Source organism: Aegilops tauschii, chromosome 5 (genome assembly GCF_002575655.3).
Source record: "Aegilops tauschii subsp. strangulata cultivar AL8/78 chromosome 5, Aet v6.0, whole genome shotgun sequence".
Classification (NCBI taxonomy): Eukaryota; Viridiplantae; Streptophyta; class Magnoliopsida; order Poales; family Poaceae; genus Aegilops; species Aegilops tauschii.
In genome coordinates, this window is record NC_053039.3 from 562,665,091 (window position 1) to 562,681,899 (window position 16,809).

Sequence of the window (16,809 nt, forward strand, 5' to 3'; positions counted from 1 at the left end):
GGGAGGCCCATGGGGGGGGCGCCCAGCCCACTAGGGGCTGGTTCCCTTCCCACTTCAGCCCACGGGGCCCTCCGGGATAGGTGGCCCCACCCGGTGGACCCCCGGGACCCTTCCGGTGGTCCCGGTACAATACCGGTAACCCCCGAAACTTTCCCAGTGGCCGAAACTTGACTTCCTATATATAATTCTTTACCTCCGGACCATTCCGGAACTCCTCGTGACTTCCGGGATCTCATCCGGGACTCCGAACAACTTTCGGGTTTCCGCATACACATATCTCTACAACCCTACGGGTTCGGGAGACATGCAGACATGACCGAGACGCCTCTCCGGTCAATAACCAACAGCGGGATCTAGATACCCATGTTGGCTCCCACATGTTCCACGATGATCTCATCGGATGAACCACGATGTCGAGGATTCAATCAATCCCGTATACAATTCCCTTTGTCAATCGGTATGTTACTTGCCCGAGATTCGATCGTCGGTATCCCAATACCTTGTTCAATCTCGTTACCGGCAAGTCTCTTTACTCGTACCGCAATGCATGATCCCGTGACTAACGCCTTAGTCACATTGAGCTCATTATGATAATGCATTACCGAGTGGGCCCAGAGATACCTCTCCGTCACACGGAGTGACAAATCCCAGTCTCGATCCGTGCCAACCCAACAGACACTTTCAGAGATACCCGTAGTGCACCTTTATAGTCACCCAGTTACGTTGTGACGTTTGGCACACCCAAAGCACTCCTACGGTATCCGGGAGTTGCACGATCTCATGGTCTAAGGAAAAGATACTTGACATTGGAAAAGCTCTAGCAAACGAAACTACACGATCTTTTATGCTATGCTTAGGATTGGGTCTTGTCCATCACATCATTCTCCTAATGATGTGATCCCGTTATCAATGACATCCAATGTCCATAGTCAGGAAACCATGACTATCTGTTGATCAACGAGCTAGTCAACTAGAGGCTTACTAGGGACACGTTGTGGTCTATGTATTCACACATGTATTACGATTTCCGGACAATACAATTATAGCATGAACAATAGACAATTACCATGAACAAAGAAATATAATAATAACCATTTATTATTGCCTCTAGGGCATATTTCCAACACAGCTATCCCTGGGTGGTTTTGGTAATTACTAACAACATATAGCTCATTGAATTAATGCTACTTCAAGATGACTATTTCAGGAAGTTCAATGATTGGCATGGCATGGATTAGAAATGTGGACCCCTCAAAATGCTAAGGACACACATTGGCTCAAGCTCAAGACTCTACATTTTCAGTTTAGTGATCCAAAATCACATTGAGTCCATAGGAAAAGCCAATACTATTAAAAGGGGATGAGGTGTTGCTTAATTACTTGCTCAAAATGCTTAGTGATATGCTCCACAAACCCTCAACCACTTTCTCATTTCCACATATGTCCCAAACCAAAAGTCAAACTCGGCCCCACCGATTTGATCTATCCGACGCCACCGAGTTCACTTGACATAGCCACTGCCAGAAACCCTAGTCACTTCGGTCTCACCGATAGGGATCTCGGTCTCACCGAGATGGGATTGCAAACTCTCTGTTTTCCTTTGTAACGTTTCGGTCCAACCGAGATGAGCGACCGGTCCCACCGAGTTCCCAATAATGCAAACTCTCTGTTTCCCTTTTGTAACGTTTCGGTCCAACCGAGATGAGCGAATCGGTCCCACCGAGTTTGCCTGACCAACTCTCTGGTTAGCTTATTACCAAAGTCGGTCCAACCGAGTTTGTGTAATCGGTCACACCGAGATTACGTTATGCCCTAACCCTAATGACATCGGTCCCACCGAGTTGACATGTCGGTCCCACTGAAATGCCTAACAGACACATTATGAACTAAATCGGTCTGACCGAGTTTTCTGATTCGGTCCCATCGAGTTTGGTAAATATTGTGTAACGGTTAGATTTTGTGTGGAGGCTATATATACCCCTCCACCCACTCTTCATTCGTGAGGAGAGCCATCAAAACGTGCCTACACTTCCAGCATACATTTTCTGAGAGAGAACCACCTACTCATGTGTTGAGACCAAGATATTCCATTCCAACCACATAAATCTTGATCTCTAGCCTTCCCAAGTTGCTCTCCACTCAAATCATCTTTCCACCATATCCAAATCTGTGAGAGAGAGTTGAGTGTTGGGGAGACTGTCATTTGAAGCACAAGAGCAAGGAGTTCACCATCAACACACCATCTATTACCTTTTGGAGAGTGGTGTCTCCTAGATTGGTTAGGTGTCACTTGGGAGCCTCCGTCAAGATTGTGGAGTTGAACCAAGGAGTTTGTACAGGCAAGGAGATCGCCTACTTCGTGAAGATCTACCCTAGTGAGGCAAGTCCTTCGTGGGCGATGGCCATGGTAGGATAGACAAGGTTGCTTCTTCGTGGACCCTTCGTGGGTGGAGCCCTCCGTGGACTCGCGCAACCGTTACCCTTCGTGGGTTGAAGTCTCCATCAACGTGGATGTACGATAGCACCACCTATCGGAACCACGGGAAAAAATCTCCGTGTCTACATTGCGTTTGCTCCCTCCAAACTCCTCCCTTTACCTTCATATGCAATGTTTTACATTCCGTTGCTATACTCTTAGACTTGCATGTGTAGGTTGATTGCTTGACTTGTTCTAAAGTTGTTAAAATCTGCCAAGACTTAAATTGGAAAAAGGCTAGATTTTTATTTGGTCAAGTAGTCTAATCACCCCCCTAGATATACTTTCGATCCTACACATGTGGTACACCATCGTCCGATACGTTAGCATGTTACGTTCGGATCAATCATCCCAAGCTTCTCAAACGTCTCATTCCCTGTGATAATCCATATTCTCTTAGTTTTACTAGTCCAAAATTAATTTCAAAGAAACTAGCGGTGTTCAATTTTTATGAAACTAGAAGATAGCCCGCACGTTGCTGCGGTAATCTTGTTAAAATCAATGACTAATTAGGTGCTACATAAACAAATTAAATAAATAAAAATAAATTTAAGAATATTCTTGATTTACACTTTGGAAACATTAAAAGAATATGAAGCATATAACAAAATGATATAAAAGAGAGAAAATTAGGATGCAGTTAGAAGACCGCTAATTCTAAAAACCGTGAAGGGTAAACTATATAATTATGCTCCAATTGTCCAACACATATATACCGTGTCCATGAGAGTACAAAACTTAGTGCAAATAAAATTAACTGATGACTTAACATGCATGAACGGACTATTAACACGAAAGGTGTAAATTATAACTTAGATGCATGACTTGTTGATGTGGCATTGTTGTACAACTAGAAAAAATAGGTAGTGGGTCGTAGTTATTTCTTTACTTTCAAACGGATGGGTTATAGTTATTTAGGAATAGAGGAAAAGTGTGGCGCTTAAAAGAACAGAAGGATCAACTATATAGGTATGTTCGAAGCACTTGACGCATATACAGTGTCTATATGAATGCAAAACTAAAAGAACTAATCGATTACTGGCATGCACGAACAGATGATGTGACAACGTGAGATAGATATGCCAATGCAAAAAAATGGATTATAACTTACATGCATGGCATGCTGATGTGGCATGGTTGCATGACTAGAAATAGTATGCAGTGGGTTGTAGTGCATGTCTTGATTAAATGCAATGTGCTTTAAAACATACATAGAATGTACTAATGCATGTTGCATGTTAGAGACTTCTCATGTGTTGATTGGACGGGTGCTAGTGGATCAAACTAGCAAATCTAATGGCTACAATAATTTTTAAGATGTGGAGGCATACATGTTAAGATGATTAGAAGTAGTGAAGATCCGTCTGTTATAGTATGTACGAGACAGTTGGTATTTGCAGAAAAGAAAAAGAATCTAGTTGACATAAAACTTAAAATTCTCTGTACATATGAGCGCCTGTAGCTCAGTGGATAGAGCGTCCGTTTCCTAAGCGGAAGGCCGTAGGTTCGACCCCTACCTGGCGCGAATTATTTTTTTAGCTGTACTGTTTCAAAGCTAATTACCTGGTTTCATTTCTTTTTAGCTGATGATTGTCTTCTACCAAAGCTTTCCAACAAAGCTGGGCGTGAACCTTCTTCTCTACAAATTAGTGAATTGTTTGATTTGCTATACTGTTTAAAGCTAATTACCTGGTTTCAATTCTTTTTAGCTGATTGTCTTCTCCCAAAGCTTTCCAACAAAGCTGGGTGTGAGCCTTCTTCTCTGCAAATTAATGAATTATTGGATTTCTTTGAGTGCTAATTGACTGACTATGCACATGCTAGCTTGTCTATAATTTGGCGGACACTAACTTTTCTTTTTTGCCAGAAAACTTTTGATCTATTCATGAACTGTCGAGATATTGCAAAGAACATCGTAAATAAAAAATATATACAGGTCCGTAGACCATCTAGCCGAAGGCGCACCGCCGTCTTACCTCCTCCTCCGTCGGAGCCGGACAAACCTTGTTGTAGTAGACAGGCGAAAAGTCGTCGTGCTAAGGCCACACAGTTCCAGCGCAACAGAACAACAACCGCCACCAATAAAGAGAAGCGTACATCAGAAGGATCCAACCTGTATACACACGAACGAAGACATGATCCACCAAAGACAAACGCTGACTGAATCCCGCAAGATCCGCCGGAGATAAACTTCCCCACGCCCCCCCCCCCCCCCCCCCCCCTCCCCCCAGCCGCGCGGACGATGCTAGAAACACCACCGGGACCCTCCCGCCTGGCAAGGGCCAAGATCCACCGCGCCTCCATGGTCCAAAGACAACATGAGACGAGGTAGACCGGTGACGGCACCGGCAGGAGACACGAGAAAATCCTAGAGAAAGGGTCCTCTTTCTTCCACAGGAAGAAAGAAAGCAAAGAATGTTTATAAAACCACTCCAAAATTGACCATGAGATTCTTTCTAACGAAGAATGTTTTTTTGCTGGCATATATTTTCTTGCCTTTAAAGAGAAACAAATAAAGTGATGTAATTCCTGTTTGATTCTACAACAATATTTTTTTTGTGAATTGAGTGTACAACATTAATACATGAACTACAAACCCAACGGCACGCCCTGAAAGAAGGGAAAACAGTATAATTTCCCAACACATATATAAAGTTCATTTAAAAAAAAGGAGGGGAGCACCACATAAAATGTGTAATTAGCCCAAAAATCTAAGAATAAAAGAAAATTTGTTGGGATAGTGATCTATTCCTAGGAGAGTGGCGTTTTGGGACCCGGTGGCTTTCATGGAGCCCAATGCTTTAAAAGAAGGAATTCGAATTTAGATGTTCCGAAAACTCTAGAAAAATATCCCACTTGCATAGATGTGTTGTACATATATCTAATTTTTATTTAATCCCATTAACTCGTAAGCTACACAAAAAGGACAAAGGTGTGAATTGCTAATAAATAGTTTACATATATCCATTTTTCACCGACATTTTTTCCATTTTTGTGGACATGAATTTTTTTACTAATGTTTTTCTTTACACAATCACATAATATGGGCAGGTAAATCATGAGCAAACCTAATATGTATATGTAATTCCCTCCTTGCAACACATGAGCAATTATCTAGTCTATATGTATATGTAATTTTTATTTTTATTTATCTGAAGATTTTAAAATGCCTTTTCCTCCTTTTTTTGTGTGTGGATAAGCCCTTTTTTATTTTAAGTGCACTGTTGGTGAACAATGAAGGGGTGTAGACCACGGTACAAATACAAAGACAGATGGCCTGCCAGCTAATTTGGATGGTTTTTGTGGACACTTATTCGATCAGGCCCTTTCCTATTGATTTTGTGGACCATATACCTTGTTGTGCGCTCGTCCTCTCTGTTGGCCAGCCCACTCCAACTTTTCCCCCACCTGTTTCAGAAGATTCTAAAACCTTCCCTGAATCCGTTTTCTCCTTTTTATTATATTTTTATTGCATTTCCTTTTTCCTTTTATGTGTTTACTTTTAATTTTCTTTTCTTAATCAAAGCTGTTATCAAACTCGTGCACTTTTTCAAATTTGTCACCATTCTTTAAAATCACACAATATTTTTCAGAAATAAGCAAACATTTATAAAATTCATCTAAGAAAATTACTGTTTTTTAACCTAAGAAAATCTTTTAAATCTAAGAAATACGGCAATAATTTTCAAATTACTGGTTTATTTATCTAAGAAAATCTTTTAAATTCATGACCATCATTTGTATTTGTAAAAAATTGTATTTGCGAACATTTGTCTAATTGATTAATTTTTTCTGAAATTTGTGACAAATAGGAATTTTCGACCATTTTCCGAAAGGGAGAATATTATATAAATTTCAGAACATATTTCGAAGTTAAAGAACATTTTTTTAAAAATAAATAAATTTTGAGCCACTCACAATATGTGAAAAAAATTATAAAAACAAAATCATGTATCTTCATAAATTCAGAACATTTTTAAAATTTTAAATATTAAAAAAGAAACAAAAACAATATAAATAAAGAAGAAAAACTAAAAACGAAAAAAAAAAGGGGGGTTCCAAATCAAAGTATATCCCTGGGAGCGCTCCTGCAAAGTTCACTTTTTTAGCATGAGAGCACGCCAGTTGCCGTGCTCAATCGCTGCCACGTGACACGCTCTGGACATATCTTCGAGATTTTGTTTTTTAAATTTTTGCACGCATTTTCTGGTTTTATCTTTTTGTTGGTCTTTTACCAGGTTTTGGGTAAAAAAAATTAGTTGGTATTTTTCTGGAAAGCATCGTTTTTCCGCGAGAACCATAATTGTGTTTGTAAAAGAAAAAAACGCAATATGTGCTTCCATGAGAAACACAACTATACTTCCTGAAAAGAAAAAGCACAGTTGTGTTTCACCAAAAAAAGGGAAATCATAACATGTGCTTCTGCGAGAAGCAGAGTCTATGCTTTCCGAAAGGGAAAGCAAATGTGTTTCACTGAAAAAAGGCGAAACCCAACATGTGTTCTGCTTGTCATAGTTTCCTTCCTATCCGTCAGATATAAATCGGACGGCCTATATTGCAGGATGGCAGGCACACCACCATCACCAACTCTGTTTTTTATAAGAGTAGAGATTCCCTCCTTCAAACACACGAGCAATTATCTAGTCTATATGTATACGTAATTTTTATTTTTATTTATTTGAAGATTTTAAACTGCCCTTTCCTCCTTTTTTTGTGTGTGTGGATAAGCCCTTTGTTTTTTAAGTGCACTGTTGGTGAACAATGAAGGGGTGTAGACCACGGTACAAATACAAACACAGATTGCCTGCCAGCTAATTTGGATGGTTTTTGTGGACACTCTCGATCGGGCCCTTTCCTATTGATTTTGTGGACCATATACCTTGTTGTGCGCTCGTCCTCTCTGTCGGCCAGCCCATTCCGACTTTTCCCCACTTGTTTCAGAAGGTTCTAAAACCTTCCCTGAATCCGGTTTCTCCTTTTTATTATATTTTTATTGCATTTCCTTTTTCCTTTTATGTTTTTACTTTTAATTTTATTTTTTAATCAAAGATGTTATCAAACTTGTGCACTTTTCCAAATTTGTCAACATTCTTTAAAATCAAACAATATTATTCAGAAATAAGCATACATTCATAAAATTCATGAACTTCTTTTGGAAATACGGCAATAATTTTAAAATTACTTTTTTTCGAAATCCAAGAAAATCTTTTAAATTCATGACCAACTTTTGTATTTGTAAAAAATGTATTTGTGAACAGTTTTCTAAATGATTAATTTTGTCTGAAATTTGTGAAAAAATAGGAATTTTCGAACATTTTCCGAAAGAGATAAAATTTTATAAACTTCCGAACATATTTTGTAGTTAAATAACATTTAAAAATAAAAAAAATTATGACCCATTTATATTTTTGAAAACAATTATAAAATCGTGTTTCTTCATAAATTCAGAAAATTTATTGTTGGATTTGGGGTTCCTGAACATTTTTAAAATCTTAAAATATTAAAAAGAAACAAAAACAAAATAACTAAAGAAGAAAAACTAAAAAGGAAAAATAACAAGGGGCTCCAAATCAAAGCGTATCCATGAGAGCACGCCAGGTGGTGTGCTAATCGCTACCATGTGACACGCTCTGGACATATCTTCGAGATTTTATTTTTAAAATATTTGCACGCATTTTCTGGTTTTATTTTTTTGGATTTCTTTTTTTCATGTTTTTTCCAGGATTTGGGTAATAAATTGCAATATGTGTTTCCATGAGAAACACAACTATACTTCCTGAAAAGAAAAAGCACAGTTGTGTTTCAGCGAAAAAAGGGAAATCATAACATGTGCTTCTGCGAGGAGCAGAGTCTATGCTTTCCGAAATGGAAAAGCAAATGTGTTCCACTGAAAAAAGGGGAAACCCAACATGTGTTCTGCTTCCGCGAGGAGCACAACTTTGCTTATGCGAGAAGCACAACATGTGCTTTCGCGAGAAAAATAAAATAAAACACATTCTCTGCTTCCAAAAAGGTGAAAACGCAATTCTGCTTCTGGGCTTTGGTGTTTCCTTCCGGTTTCGATTTTTTTATTCTGGTTTTTGGTTTATTCTAGTTTTTCGGATGCTCGTTTTCTTTGTTTTTGTTTTTCCTCGGTTTTTTCGTGAAAAAAACAAAGTTTGTCGAAACCTATTAACATGGGGGTGGCATATTACCCCAACATCAGGAAAGTGGTGGCGACAACGCATGCTGACTTTGATTTGATGGTGCTTCCCGAGTATTCAGTCTTGAGTTTCGAGCTGAAAACTCTAGGTCTGGCCCTAGTTAGTCGTACTTGGCAATGGTAGTGTTTTTGCGCCCTTGTTCAAGGCATTTCCCGAATTTTCTCAGACTTTATCTTCAAGTTGAAAACATAGGATTTGATATCTAGTGGTTGGATACGGTGACGGTACGCTTGACCATCATTACTTTCCTAGAAGCGTTGCTCTTAGATAACCTTTCTCCTTGTTTCTGTGATGTCAAGAGATGGTTGATGGGAATGGTCATAGTTGAGGTTCATTAATCGTTGTTTTGATCACGTTAGAGTTTTTCTTTTCTTCTTCTTTTTCCTCCACCTAGGCAGAGCTTCAGTTTTGTATGACTTTTGCCTTTGTCGACGTGATTCTTTGTGTATTAGTGTTGGCCATGTACATCCTAGTCCTCCTAATATGTATTTGTATTTGTATGAATTTTTTTACTAATGTTTTCTTTACACAATCACATAATATGGGCTGGTAAACCATGAGCAAACCTAATATTTATATGTAATTCCCTCCTTGCAACACACGAGCAATTATCTAGTCTATATGTATATGTACTTTTTATTTTTATTTATTGGAATATTTTAAAATATCTTTTCCTCCTTTTGTGTGTGTGTGTGGATAAGCCCTTTTTTTATTTTAAGTGCACAGTTGGTGAACAATGAAAGTCGTGTAGACCATGGTACAAATACAAACACAGATGGCCTGCCAGCTAATTTGGATGGTTTTTGTGGACACTCGTTCGATCGGGCCCTTTCCTATTGATTTTGTTGACCATATACCTTGTTGTGCGCTCCTCCTCTCTGTCGGCCAGCCCACTCCGACTTTTCCCCCACTTGTTTCAGAAGGTTCTAAAGCCTTCCCTGAATCCGGTTTCTCCTTTTTCGTATTATTTTATTGCATTTCCTTTTTCCTTTTATGTTTTTACTTTTCATTTTCTTTTTTTAATCAAAGCCGCTATCAAACTCGTGCACTTTTCTGAATTTGTCAACATTCTTTAAAATCACACAATATTATTCAGAAATAAGCATACATTTATAAAATTCATGAACTTCTTTTGGAAATACGACAATAATTTTCAAATTACTGTTTTTTCGAAATCTAAGAAAATCTTTTAAATTCATGACCATCTTTTGTATTTGTAAAAAATGTATTTGCGAACATTTGTCTAAATGATTAATTTTGTCTGAAATTTGTGGAAAAAAGGATTTTTTGCACATTTTCCGAAAGAGATAAAAATTTATAAATTTCCGAACATATTTTGAAGTTAAATAACATTTAAAAAATTATGGCCCATTTATAATTTTTGGAAAAATTATAGAATCTTGTTTCTTAATGAATTCAGAAAATTTATTGTTGGATTTGGGATTCCTGAACATTTTTTAAATTTTAAAATATTAAAAAGAAACAAAAACAATATAACTAAAGAAGAAAAACTAAAAACGAAAAAAAAGAAGAGGCTCAAAATCAAAGTGTATCCATACGAGGGTTCCTGCAAAGTTCACTTTTTTAGCATGAGAGCATGCCAGGTGGTGTGCTAATCGCTGCCATGTGACACGCTCTGGACATATCTTCAAGATTTTATTTTTAAAATTTTTGCACGCATTTTCTGGTTTTAGTTTTTTGGATTTCTTTTTTTTCTTTTTTTTTCCAGGATTTGGGTAAAAAAATACTTGTTTTTTTCTGGAAAGCATCATTTTTCCGTGAGAAGCATAATTGTGTCTCTAAAAGAAAAAAACGCAATATGTGCTTCCATGAGAAACACAACTATACTTCCTGAAAAGAAAAAGCACAGTTGTGTTTCAGCGAAAAAAGGGAAATCATAACATGTGCTTCTGCGAGGAGCAGAGTCTATGCTTTCCGAAAGGGAAAAGCAAATGTGTTTCACTGAAAAAAGGGGAAACCCAACATGTGTTCTGCTTCCGCGAGGAGCACAACTCTACTTATGCGAGAAGCACAACCTGTGCTTTCCCGAGAAAAATAAAATAAAACACATTCTCTTCTTCCAAAAAGGTAAAAAGGCAATTGTGCTTCTGGGCTTTGGTGTTTCCTTCCGGTTTCGGTTTTTTTATTCTGGTTTTTGGTTTATTCTAGTTTTTCGGTCGCTCGTTTTCTTTGTTTTTGTTTTTCCTCGGTTTTTTCGTGAAAAAACAAAGTTTGTCGAAACCTATTAACATGGGGGTGGCATATTCCGCAAACATCAGGAAAGTGGTGGCGACAACGCATGCTGACTTTGATTTGATGGTGCTTCCCGAGTATTCGGTCTTGAGTTTCGAGCTGAAAACTCTAGGTCTGGCTCTAGTTAGTCGTACTTGGCAATGGCAGTGTTTTTGCGCCATTACCTTGTTCAAGGCATTTCCCGAATTTTCACAGACTTTATCTTCAAGTTGAAAACATAGGATTTGATATCTAGTGGTTGGATACGGTGACGGTGCGCTTGACCATCATTACTTTCCTGGAAGCATTGCTCTTAGATAACCTTTTCTCCTTATTTCTGTGATGTCAAGAGATGGTTGGTGGGAATGGTCATAGTTGAGGTTCGTTAATCGTTGTTTTGATCACGTCAGAGTTTTTCATTTCTTCTTCTTTTTCCTCCAGATAGGCAGAGCTTCAGTTTTGTATGACTTTTTCCTTTGTCGACGTGATTCTTTGTGTATTAGTGTTGGCCATGTACATCCTAGTCCTCCTAATACGTATATGTATTTGTATGAATTTTTTACTAATGTTTTTCTTTACACAATCACATAATATGGCAGGTAAATCATGAGCAAACCTAATATTTATATGTAATTCCCTCCTTGCAACACACGAGCAATTATCTAGTCTATATGTATATGTAATTTTTATTTTTATTTATTTGAAGATTCTAAAATGCCTTTTCCTCCTTTTTTGTGTGTGTGGATAAGCCCTTTTTTTATTGTAAGTGCACTGTTGGTGAACAATGAAGGCGTGTAGACCACGGTACAAATACAAACACAGATGGCCTGCCAGCTAATTTGGATGGTTTTTGTGGACACTCGTTCGATCGGGCCCTTTCCTATTGATTTTTGGACCATATACCTTGTTGTGCGCTCGTCCTCTCTGTCGGCCAGCCCAGTCCGACTTTTCCCCCACCTATTTCAGAAGGTTCTAAACCTTCCCTGAATCCGGTTTCTCCTTTTTATTATATTTTATGGCATTTCCTTTTTTCCTTTTATGTTTTTACTTTTGATTTTCTTTTTTAATCAAAGCCGTTATCAAACTCGTGCACTTTCCCAAATTTGTGAACATTCTTTGAAATCACACAATATTATTCAGAAATAAGCATACATTTATAAAATTCATGAACTTCTTTTGGAAATACGGCAATAATTTTCAAATTACTGGTTTTTTAAATCTAAGAAAATGTTTTAAATTCATGACCATCTTTTGTATTTCTAAAAAAATTGTATTTGTGAACATTTGTCTAATTGATTTTTTTTTTGAATTTGGGAAAAAAGGAATTTTCGAACATTTTCTGACAGGGGAAATATTTTATAAATTTTGGAACATATTTTGAAGTTAAAGAAAATTTAAGAAATAAAAAATTGATGAGCCATTTATAATTTGTGAAAAACTTATAAAATCGTGTTTTTTCATAAATTCAGAACATTTATTGTTGGGTTTGGGGTTCCTGAACATTTTTAAAATTTTAAAATATTAAAAATAAACAAAAACAAAATAACTAAAGAAGAAAAACTAAAAACGAACAAAGGGGATCCAAATCAAAGGGTATCCCTGGGAGGGCTCCTGCAAAGTTCACTTTTTTAGGATGAGAGCACGCCAGGTGGTGTGCTCAATCGCTGCCACGTGACACGCTCCGGACATATCTTCGAGATTTTGTTTAAATTTTTGCACGCATTTTCTGGTGTTATTTTTTTGGATTTCTTTTTTTTTCTTGGTTTTTTTTCAGGGTTTGGGGGAAAAAATTTACTTGGTTTTTTTCTGGAAAGCATCATTTTTCCATGAGAAGCATAATTCTGTTTCTAAAAGAAAAACGCAATATGTGCTTCCATGAGAAACACAACTATACTTCCTGAAAAGAAAAGGCACAGGTGTGTTTCACCGAAAAAAGGGAAATCGTAACATGTGCTTCTGTGAGAAGCAGAGTCTATGCTTTCCGAAAGGGAAAAGCAAATGTGTTTCACTTGAAAAAGGGGAAACCCAACATGTGTTCTGCTTCCGCGAGGAGCACAACTTTGCTTATGCGAGAAGCACAACCTGTGGTTTCCCGAGAAAAATAAAATAAAAGCACATCCTCTGCTTCCAAAAAGGTGAAAACACAATTGTGCTTCTGGGCTTTGGTTTTTCCTTCCGGTTTTGATTTTTTCTTCTTCTGGTTTTTGGTTTATTCTAGTTTTTCGGTTGCTCGTTTTCTTTGTTTTTGTTTTTCCTCGGTTTTTTTGTGAAAAAACAAAGTTTGTCAAAACCTATTAACATGGGGTTGGCATATTACTCCAACATCAGGAAAGTGGTGGAGACAACGCATGCTGACTTTGATTTGATGGTGCCTCTCGAGTATTCGGTCTTGAGTTTCGAGCTGCAAACTCTAGGTCTGGCCCTAGTTAGTCGTACTTGGCAATGGCAGTGTTTTTGCGCCATTACCTTGTTCAAGGCATTTCTCGAATTTTCTCAGACTTTATCTTCAAGTTCAAAACATAGGCTTTGATATTGAGTGGTTGGATACAGTGACGGTGCACTTGACCATCATTGCTTTCCTGGAAGCGTTGCTCTTAGATAACCTTTCTCCTTTTTTCTGTGATGTCAAAAGATGCTTGGTGGGAATGGTCATAGTTGAGGTTCATTAATCGTTGTTTTGATCACGTCAGAGTTTTTCCTTTCTTCTTCTTTCCCCCCACTTAGGCAGAGCTTCAGTTTTGTATGACTTTTGCCTTTGTCGATGTGATTCTTTGTGTATTAGTGTTGGCCATGTACATCCTAGTCCTCCTAATATGTATATGTATTTGTATGAATTTTTTACTAATGTTTTTCTTTACACAATCACGTAATATGGGCAAGTAAATCACGAGCAAACCTAATATTTATATGTAACTAGCAAGATGTCCATGCGTTGCATGGAAAATCAAGATGCATTTGTATGAGTAGTTTATGTTGTGGGAGAAAAGGATGAACAAGAGAAGGCCTTATTTGCAAATGTGGAGAGGGTGTGGGTATCTTTTTGCAAAATTGACATAGTTTCCTTCCTATCCATCAGATATAAATCAGACGGCCTATATTAATTGCAGGATGGCAGGCACACCATCATCACCAACTCTGTTTTTTATAAGAGTAGAGATTCCCTCCTTGAAACACACGAGCAATTATCTAGTCTATATGTATATGTAATTTTTATTTTTATTTATTTGAAGATTTTAAAATGCCCTTTACTCCTTTTGTGTGTGTGTGGATAAGCCCTTTGTTTTTTAAGTGCACTGTTTGTGAACAATGAAGGGGAGTAAACCACGGTACAAATAAAACACAGATTGCCTGCCAGCTAATTTGGATGGTTTTTGTGGACATTCGTTCGATCGGGCCCTTCGTATTGATTTTGTGGACCATATACCTTGTTGTGCGCTCGTCCTCTCTGTCGGCCAGCCCACTCCGACTTTTCCCCCACTTGTTTCAGAAGGTTCTAAAACCTTCCCTGAATACGGTTTCTCCTTTTTATTATATTTTTATTGCATTTCCTTTTTTCCTTTTATGTTTTTAATTTAATTTAATTTTTTTAATCAAAGATGTTATCAAACTCGTGCACTTTTCCAAATTTGTCAACATTCTTTAAAATCACACAATGTTTTTCAGAAATAAGCATACATTTATAAAATTCATGAACTTCTTTTGGAAATACGGCAATAATTTTCAAATTACTGTTTTTTTAATCAAAGAAAATATTTTAAATACATGACCATCTTTTGTATTTGTAAAAAATTGTATTTGTGAACATTTGTCTAATTGATTATGTTTTCTGAAATTTGTGAACAAATTAGGAATTTTCGAACATTTTCCGAAACGGAGAATATTTTATAAATTTCAGAACATAGTTTGAAGTTAAAGAACATTTAAAAAAATAAAAAATTATGAGCCATTTATATTATGTGAAAAATTATAAAATCGTGTTTCTTCATAAATTCAGATCATTTATTGTTGGATTTGGGGTTCTTGAACATTTTTTAAAATATAAAATATTAAAAAAGAAACAAAAACAAAATAACTAAAGAAGAAAAACTAAAAGCGAAAAAAACAATGGGCTCCAAATCAAAGGGTATCCTTGGGAGGGCTCCTACAAAGTTCACTTTTTTTGCGTGAGAGCACACCAGGTGGTGTGCTCAATCGCTGCCACGTGTCACGCTCTGGACATATCCTCGAGATTTTTTTAAAAAAAATTCACGCATTTTCTGGTTATATTTTTTGGATTTCTTTCTTTTCTTGGTTTTTTTCCAGGTTTTGGGTAGAATTTTTTAGTTGGTTTTTTTTTTCTGGAAAGCAACCTTTTTCCGCGAGAAGCATAATTGTGTTTCTAAAAGAAAAAACACAATATGTGCTTCCACGAGAAACACAACTATACTTCCTGAAAAGAAAAAACACAGTTGTGTTTCACCGAAAAAGGGAAATCATAACATGTGCTTCTGCGAGAAGCGAGAAGCAGAGTCTAAGCTTTCCGAAAGGGAAAAGCAAATGTGCTTTCACTGAAAAAAGGGGAAACCCAACATGTGTTCTACTTCCGCGAGGAGTACAACTTTGCTTATGCGAGAAGCACAACCTGTGCTTTCCCGAGAAAAATAAAATAAAAGCACATCCTCTGCTTCCAAAAAAGTGAAAACGCAATTGTGCTTCTGGGCTTTGGTTTTTCCTTCTGGTTTTGATATTTTTATTCTAGTTTTTGGTTTTTTCTAGTTTTTCGGTTGCTCGTTTTCTTAGTTTTTGTTTTTCCTCAGTTTGTCGAAACCTATTAACATGGGGTTGGCATATTACGCCAACATCAGGAAACTGGTGGTGACAACGCATGCTGATTTTGATTTGATGGTGCTTCTCGAGTATTCGGTCTTGAGTTTCGAGCTGAAAACTCTAGGTTTGACCCTAGTTAGTCGTACTTGGCAATGGCAGTGTTTTTGCGCCATTACCTTGTTCAAGGCATTTCTCGAATTTTCCCAGACTTTATCTTCAAGTTGAGAATATAGGATTTGATATCTAGTGGTTGGATACGGTGACGATGCGCTTGACCATCATTCCTTTCCTGGAAGTGTTGCTCTTAGATAACCTTTCTCCTTGTTTTTGTGATGTCAAGAGATGGTTGGTAGGAATGGTTGTAGTTGAGGTTCGTTAATCATTGTTTTGATCACGTCAAAGTTTTTCCTTTCTTCTTCTTTTTCCTCCACCTAGGCAGAGATTCAGTTTTCTAGGACTTTTGCCTTTGTCGACGTGATTCTTTGTGTATTAGTGTTGGCCATGTACATCCTAGTCCTCCAAAGACCAGGGATGTGCTAATTTTGTTTGTATCTCCTTAATACAATAATACTCCCTCCATTCCCGTATACAAGGCCACTTCGTTTTTGTGTCAAACTTTGACTTATAATTTTTGTCAACAAAATATGGATTATATGTCATAAAGAATATATCGTCGAAAAGTTCTTTGAAATGTGCTTCCAATGAAATACTTTTTGTGGCATACAACTCAATTTTTGTTGGTAAAAACAATGGTCAAAGTTAGACATAAAAATATAAAGTGGACTTGTATAAGGGAATGGAGGGAGTATTTCATTTGAGTGAATGAAATCCAGCCTTAACAAAAAACATAGCTCAACATCATTATAGGTGACATTGTTAATGCAGCCCCACGATCAAATCACAACTAATTTGCTCTTCCCGTCCTAAAACACTCGTGACTCCTAATAATAACATGCATGAAATCAACAGAAAGTACTTAAATCAACCTCAAATTAATATTGACCTAACTAGAAAAGAAATCACACGGACACGTGTGGAAGTTCAGTTCCACATCTAACATTTCCGAGTTTTCTTGTAGAAATACCGTCAAAC

The 16,809-nt window shown here is 37.3% G+C and overlaps 1 non-coding gene across 1 annotated transcript; it reads left to right on the forward strand.

Moving 5' to 3' along the window:
* Positions 1 to 3,928: 3,928 nt before the first annotated feature.
* TRNAR-CCU (transfer RNA arginine (anticodon CCU)) lies at positions 3,929 to 4,001 on the forward strand. The gene has a single exon. It is a non-coding gene; the product is annotated as a tRNA-Arg (tRNA).
* The last annotated feature ends 12,808 nt before the right edge of the window (positions 4,002 to 16,809 follow it).